This window comes from Anser anser, assembly GCF_964211835.1.
Source record: "Anser anser genome assembly, chromosome: 5".
NCBI classification, from domain to species: domain Eukaryota; kingdom Metazoa; phylum Chordata; class Aves; order Anseriformes; family Anatidae; genus Anser; species Anser anser.
The window spans coordinates 34,383,728-34,391,966 of record NC_139725.1 but is presented as its reverse complement, the minus strand read 5'-3'; positions in this window follow the sequence as shown (position 1 = coordinate 34,391,966).

Sequence of the window (8,239 nt, the reverse complement as noted above, 5' to 3'; positions counted from 1 at the left end):
TGCTGTGTACCTAGAATTTTTTAACACAGACTTTGCTTACTTATGACGACATTCTGCTGTGTTTGTGTTTTAAGATCCAATGGGACAGCTTCCATAGATTATACCATACATGCTACTGGCTAAACTCTACTGAGAATCAAATCCTACCGTGTTGGATCTCACCCCACTTGGAGGATCCGCCAGGCTTGTCTCTGCTGTTACCATATCTCCCCCATTCTTTCACGTGTTTGTAACCCAGAGAAAAGCATTGGCAGTGTGCTTTAGTACTTTCGTGATATGGACTGATTGGAGCTTGAGAACGAAAGACAGTGAGTTTGTTGAACTGAAATCACCTTCTGTTATATCCTCTTATTTAAGAAGTTCATCTCTTACATATAATCTTTTCACTCTAGGTAGCAAAGCTTGCCTTGTGCTCCTGTTATTGTGGGGTCTATCTCAGTTTAGAGTGCTGACTCTGGTCCTTCGGGTTGTGTCCCAGAGCTGCCCAGTTTTACTACAGCACGTAAATATTTGGGCAAACCCTGTTTCCACTGGAAGCACTGGCAAAACTCCCATTGCTTTCAGTGGGAGCAGAATTGAGCCTGGACACAGGCGATGCAAGGCAGGGTGTGGTGCCATTGACAGCGTGCATTGGGTGGCGAGGCAGACTTGTTCAGTTGCTATTCCTAGTGGAACAGAGAAAGCTTTGCATTTCACGGACGCGTTTCTGAGCAAGAAGTATCAAATACTCCAAGCACTACATAGCCTGAGAGAGTCCCTTTGCTGCCACAGCCAAGTACACTTCTGCGGGATTCTTGGCGCTGTCCTCTTCCCTTTCCTTTGCGTTGCCCTTCTGACCTTTAAGGACTTTTCTTCCTTCTATAGGAGGGTGCACTATTTTCAGCTCTGAGCTCAGAACTGATATCCTGAGTTCTCACATTTGTCCGTGGCTTGGGAAAGCGACTCTTACGTGCACTTCCCAGCTAAACTAGTGATAACCTCGACTCTCGGTTTTGATGTTTGAATTCTGTTCTGGAACCAGCAGAGCTGCAAGAATCAAACTGATCAAAGTAAAAATGTCCCTGCATCAACCCAGTTACCACTGGAAGTCATTACCACAGGGCAGCGACCCGTAGCATTCAAACAAAGGACTGTATGTTTGAAGGGATGAGGAGAGAAAACAAAGTGGTTATGAGCCTTCTTTCTCTACAATATGAGCCAGCAGTTAGTGGCCAGGTACTCAGGAGAAACGTCCTTTTTGGCCAGGTTGTTGTTCTCTAGTTGGTCACTCGGGTAACTCTTACATCTTCTTCTGAAGCATGAAGTACGTTCCCAGTAAGAGACAGTATCTTTATGGTTCTCATGTTCTTATCTCTAATGTTATTTTCTGAGCTCTCTTGGAAGCACTGCACTATCTGGGGGTAGCAAACTGTGCCTGAAGGCTTGAGGGTCCTTCTGTTTCTTTGCCAGTTCGAGAAGGAATGGGAGTGAAATCCACCAGTAGCTGCATTTATATTTGAGCGCAGTTTCCCAGCCAGGAGCTGTTAAAACAGCTATTACTGCTTTTCCAAGGCATCTGGTTGTGTCTTGAATCAGAGAACAGACTTTTACATCTCTTTTCTTACAGCTTTGTGTTCCAGGCTGTCAAAGGACACCTTTCGTTAATCATCGCCTAGCAGAGAAATGACCTTAACTTAGACTTTTTGATGCTGCTGGGTAGTTTTCTTGCTCCCTGATCCTGTTTGGACACTCTCCCTACTGGCCCTGCAGCATTATCAGTCAATAGGCAGAGAGCATTCCCAGGGCTGTGTTGACACTGGCAATGAGGCTGCTACACAGACACAAGTAAATTGGAGCCATTTCTGCCAATTAGCAACAATAGGGTGGAAGGGGGATTGGCATTTGCTAAATACAGAGGAAAATGTGCTTTTTTTTCTACCTGCCCTAAGAGGTTTCAATGAAGTGCGAAATTTAAACTCTGACAACTTTTAAGCTCAAGCTTGTCTTCTGGATTTTTTTCCTCTCACGTAGCATTTGAGATAGGCTGAGTTTGTATTACAACTTCTGCTCTTTGGGAAGCTGTCATAATGACTGGCATTTTGTATTTCCAAACCACCATACAGGTAATAACTAATTCTTATGTCATTGCTTGTCATTAGTGGGAAATAAGTGGCTTTTAAATCTCTGTTATAAAGGAGGAGAAGATGAGACCACAGAGGAAGCTCATATCAGAGGAGTTCCTGGCTCTCAGCCCAGTGCTAAGGGCTTTAAGAAGTCATCCTGCTGCTTCAACGGCTCAGAAATAGAGTAAGAAATGCAGAAGTAGTTTTCCCTTCTCTTTGCAATCTGTTCTTTAAACAGCTGGGAAGGCGTGTTGTGGTCAAAGTTTGAAAAGGAGCATGTGAGCTGGCTAGAAGAATTAGTCTTATCATTAGTATTCTCGTTATCTTGGTTTAGTGCCAGCAGTGTTCTTAGTGCTGTGCAAAACACAGTAAAGGCAATACCTCCAGGCATGGGTGGCAGGCAGGGTAAGTGGCGTGGGTGGTTCTTCGAGGACATCGCTGGCCAGGAGTTACCATGTTGGTAGGATAAACTAACGGTTTGTGTGAGCAAAACCAGGATTTTGTTCTTTGTTGCAAGGGAGTTTGTGTCAGTGAGAACACGGATTAAAAGCTGCCTGCCCAGAAGTTAAAGAGCATTGTTACGATGATCATTTTATGGGCAGAGTGTTAGTTGTTTTGTTGGTGGGAAAAATCACATTGTATTTTGTCCTTCCTAACTGACCAGGCTTGGGAAAGCAGATCTGTATTCCAGCTGTCTAGAAATGCGTACCTAATTCTGACCTCCTTGGCTTCGAATCGTCTTCTTCCCTGTATTGTTGCAGAGGCAGCCCCAAAAAGCAATATGATCAGCATTCAGGAGGCCCGGAGTGAAATCTCCCTCTTAGTCCCACCAAGCTGTGGCAGCCCGCAGTACAGGGAGTAACCTCTGACATTTCCTTCTCATGTGGATGCAGAGAAAAATATTTGTGAATTTGCAGTGCACGTTTCTCTTTCCTTTTGTTTCCCAGCTGGGTCGCCCCTGCCCTCTTTGCTTTTGAACCACCACTGATGAATACATCTTTTTTAATGAAACATATTTTTAGAAGATCATATTCAGATGTCAAACCAAAATTCACTCTTTTGCTGGGGGCTTCCCCCTGTCAGCTGCTCAGATGACCACTGAAATACTGATACTATACGTCCTGGTGGAGCATGCCCCTTTGGGCAGACTTTGTTGTGTGTTTTCAGAACTGTTCTGACCCTTCTTCACCTCCATTTGTCCTCCTTTGGGATTCTGAAGATCCAGGGCGAGTTCAGCCTTGCTGGGCTCCTGCAGAGTTTTCTGGCAAGCACGTAGAAACTCTTCTGAAGAGTCAGGAACCTGGAGAAGGAGGAAGATGTTTTGTCTGCAGCTAATTCATTTGGTACTGAGGCGTGCCTGGCCAACAAACTACCTCAGCAAAGGCCACTCCCAAGCACCATGTGGATTCTGTAGTTTCTGTCCTTCAGAAGGCAAAATGTCTCCAAAGAAGCCTTGCAACAGCCAGCTAGGTGCTGGTCTCTGAATGCGTGTGAGCGAGCCTTACAGCAGCACATTATTGGATACCTGTTTTCAGTGATCAGACCTGGGCCAGGGAATGCCCTAAAATCAGGTGGGATCAGGAAAACGCAAGAGCTGCAGACATCTTGTCTCCAGGTTATTGCCGTCTTACTCAGATCCTTCTTTAAGCCTCAGTCCTGTTTGTAACACCTACAGAATGGAATGTAATACTTGAAAATATGACTCTCATTATCCTTTGCCTTTAGCTCCCGTTTCCCAACGTTTATCTTTCATCTGGGACAAGAACTTTCTGCATCATTGTGTCTTGTATAGGCTGAACACATAGTTGAAACTTGCCAATAAAGAAAATTATTTATACCATGCGCTGGTAAGCTTGGTAATTACAGACCCATAGAAAGACAAAAACCTCTCCTGGAGGTTAATTTAAGATGTGGGCTTGTTTCAAAAAACCAAGACCTTACCTGTGTGAGGGTCTGTCTGTCAGTATTTCTCAGCTATGTGACGAGTGAGCAGAAAACAGGCAAGCCAAGAGCCTCTGTGCGGTGAAAATTGCTGTCCTGGAGCTTACTGCACGAGAACAGTAACTCGGGGCTTCTCCTCTCCCTGTGCCAGCCGTGGGTGCCGCAGGGACCAAGGAGAGACAGGAGGCCTCTGCCTAGAAGCAAGGGCAGAAGGAGGTGTGTAGGCCTGGAGACGGAGGAAAGGATGAGAGGAGGCAGGAGGAGCAAAGGAAAGGAAGATTACACGGGGTAAAGCAGAGCAGAGAAGGCATGAGAACAGATGAGAAGCAGGGAAGGTGAGGGTAGGAAAGGTCCAGGAGGAGCAAGAGAAGGCTCTGTTCTGAGGAGACACCTACAGGGTTTGCAAATTCAGCGGAAAGATTAGGAGAAAAAGGCTCTTATCCTACCTTGGTTTCTGACTCGGGTTGATCTGTACTCCAAAAGGACTAATTGTAGTGGGAGTTATTGGCTGCAGGTGCAGAAGGGAGCAGGCACCACACCCCCCAGCTCTGCTTCTACAGCCCAAGTCGTCCCATCCTGACCACAGCGCTGTCTGACTTCGTGCTACAACGTGGGACAAGGCAGATCAAGCAGTCAGAGCCTGCTCCGATCTGGACCAAACCAAGTGAAAATTTTCCCCCTGACTAGAAATATTCCGGGGACTGCCAGCGTGACTGCGCCTTCCTAGTTCAACCGTTGTGGTCAGCCTGGTTGGAACCAGCGGCAGCCTCCAGAGGTGCTGGGTCCGCTGTGTGAGGAGGGGACAATGCCGGGCAGGACCTGCGCGTCAGGTACCTCTCAGCTGCCTCCCGGGGGATCTGCACGAGGTTCCTGCTCTCTGACCTGCTTCATCGGGGGGTTCTGTGCCAAAACCACTCTGTTTTCTTAGGATCCGGCTTCTTTCAGGACACTTGTGGAAGAGTGGCGCAGCAGTGCAGTGGGCCGGGGGCATGCCGTAGATGTAAGGTAACCCTGCAGGAGCTGATCCTGCACCAAGGCGACCTGAAGCAGCAGCCCACAGGGTCCCTCCTGGGAGAGCTGCTGGCACAGGCTGTCAGGAGGGCAGGAAGCCCTCTGGCTCTGTTCTTCACCCTGTAGGATCCAAGCAAGCAGAAGGGCCCCATGCACGTCGCTGGGGCAGGAGGCGAAGCAATGCGCTGCGCAGGTCCACCCCAGTGGTCACCCTGGGTTTTGGGTCCTCAGTGCCGAGGGTACCCTTGCTCCTGGTCCAGATCTAGGCCCTGCAGGCTGGGCATACCAAAACTGAGGAGGGGAGGGCACTTACTTAAAAGAAGGAAGGATCCCTCTGTACCTCGCTTTCCCCACCGTAAAGCAGCCGATGGCAATGCTGACGCTGCTGAGAGAGGCTTCTCCTGGGCTGCGAGTGCTGGAACAGGCACTGCTGAAGAGTAGGTAGAGCAGGGCTCAGTGCTGGCGTGTGTCTGCTTGTCCTGGGCTAACGTGTAATTTCTAATCATAGTCTCATGCACTTCTTCCTTTAATTATCACTGGCATCAGAACAGTAGTTGACTGTAGAGCCAGGAGCGGTGTCTCACCCGGTAGCGCTCCCTTCCAGAAGGTACCTTGTCTCTGAGTCACCGCTGATGCCACATATGATGGGCAGCCAGGGCTCCGTAAGGTTTTTTTTTTTTTTGCCACCACCTCAGCCCTGAGGCTCAGGTAGTTCCCAGGCGCAGCCCCAGCAGAACCAAGAGGCCGTCGTGCCCCCATGGCTGCTTCGCTCCAGACCCACCCACCCCACCCCCCACCCCGACCCCGATGCTGCTCGTAGCGCAGCTGGGCTGTTGGCCACTTGTAGCAGGCCCAAAGAAGCAAAGTACAGGAGCGCTGCTGCAAACTGCATGAAATGAACATTAAGCAAGGTAACCAGGGGCGGGGGGGGGGGAAGCTGGCTAGTGCTAACCTGTTCAGGCTCTGCAGAGCAAGGTAACTCACGCAGAGGAAGGAAACAGCTTTGCTGCATCGACAGCAGTGGGGCCGTGGCGCAGAGAAGTGTTGGTGCTTGCCTGGAGGGCTGGTGCAGTATTTTGTCTTCTGGGGGCTGACCGGCTCTCGTCTGCAAGCACCCACCGTGTCTTCTGCAGCGCAGGCAGGCTGTGCAGGAAGCTGTGCTTATATCAGAGCATAATCAGGCCCCGGTGAGGGCTGCGCGTTCCCGTGGTCGCACCAGCACCATCTCAGCAGACTTGTTGCTGCCGCCACACCGCCCCAGTGCCGCGCGTTGTCCTCCTGCCCGAGACCAGGCTGTAGACGGGGAGCCCAGGCTGGGGGCTGACCCAGAGCTCGGGCCGCAAGGTGCCGCGTCTCAGCCCCGCCACTTCCCGAGGTGCTCCAGACGCTTTTTGCTGACAGCCCCCAGTTCTGCGCCACGGGTCTTCCGGCAGGCGCTGCCTTCGCCACGCTCACCTGGCACCTGGGAGCCTCCGCTCCCTGGCAAGGAGCAGGGGGTGCCTGAGGCCACCCATGCCTCGTCCCGAGCTCGCAGGTGAGGGTACGTGCGCGTGGCTGGGCAGGCAGCCGCCGCAGCACTGCTCCTGCACGAGCCCCGGCCGGACGCTCCCCTCGGGGACACTGGCGGCAGGCAGGCTCTGTCCCCTGCGCTGCCCCCAGCTCCCTCACAGTCTCATATCGTTGCAGGCCTTGGTGTAAAATACCCTTTCTGAGCGGTCACGCTGTCCTCACAGAATCACTTAATGAGAACACCGACTCGTGAGCTGTTTTTTTTTTTTTTTTTTTTTAAATATCTCTATTTTTTTTTAGCCTGATGCTCATAGTGATCTGCAGTCTCTTTGCTGCCTTCAAGTCCCTTGTGGTTTCAGTTTTGGTACAAATGTGTTTAGATTTTAGCAAATTAAAGTTTGGGGGGGGGAGGGGGTACAGAGCATCTGATCAATTTGTATTTATTTATTTTAACATTTTACTAAATAAAACACAATAAAATCTCTTGTCTCCTTAGCTGTATTTCGCAGGCGGGGACAGGAGGCCCCGCGAGCCGCCCCGGGGACAGCGTTGCCCACAGAGGGAGGGCCTCGGAGGGCAGCTCTGCGGCTGTGGCTCCTGCTCGAGGTGGTTTTGGCAAGGCTGAGGGGCGCTGCCTTCAGCAGAAATGAATTTTAGCTCTCAAAGGGGCTGTGCAGGGTTAAGAAAAGCTCCCCGGCCTCTCAATCAACGCCTCCTCCAGCTGCTGTCCTCCAGCAGAGGGCACATTTTGACCAAAGCCTTGCTCCATTCGCTCTAGGAACTCAAAACTCTTGTGTGTGTGTGTTTCGGGCTAAGGGCTTGCTGGGCCAGGACGTGTTACCTCAGCACGCTGGCTACAGGCAGAGCTGTGCCTTCTTGCGGCGCCCACAGCTGAGCTAGTCACAGAGCCGGCACTGCCACAGCCATTGAGCCCTCATGGAAACACCCCGCTGCTCCCTGCCATGTCTTAGCAGGGCGCAGGCCGAACAGGGATGGGTGAGCAGCTCAGTAGATGTGACCTGAACCTGTACGGTTGCCAAATTCAGCGACAACAGCGAGCTTTGGCTGTATTAAAGAGAAGCTGCCTGCTGGGGACCAGTGGGCTGGAGCTACGCCTTGCTTCGCCGCAATTAGCAGCATCTTTCCAGCCCTTTCCCAAATAAAGCCTCAGCAACTTGCTTCTGGCATGCCACCACCTTCCTCTCCCCCTGCAGATGCAAGGCTGGCTGCTCAGAGCCAGGTTTTGTTCCCAATAGCCCCGTGAAGCCGGAGGCGTGCAGCCAGGGAGCGCCCTGCAGTCCCCCCGCCTGCGTCGTGGCCTCAGCTGGGCTGCCAAGGTGGGCGCAGGGCAGGGAGGTCCTGCGGGCCACAACGCAGCAGACACAGCTCTTAGGGACAAGCTGTAGCAGCGCCAGAGCAAGAAAACACATCTCTGCTACTAGGATGTGATGAAACGGGGTGCGCAGCTACGCCATGAAGTCACAGACTGCCCCAAAAGGGGGCCACCCCACCACCCAGGCTGCCGCCCCGCAGCGATGCCCATAGCCAGCCCACGCCGAAGCTGGCAGGGGCTGGCTCATCCGATGCTTGGTGACACTGGCATTTCTTCTGCCTGTTGTCATCCCTGCTCCCCAGCCCTCCTGCTGTGCCAGCCAGAAAGGGAATCGGCTTCAAAC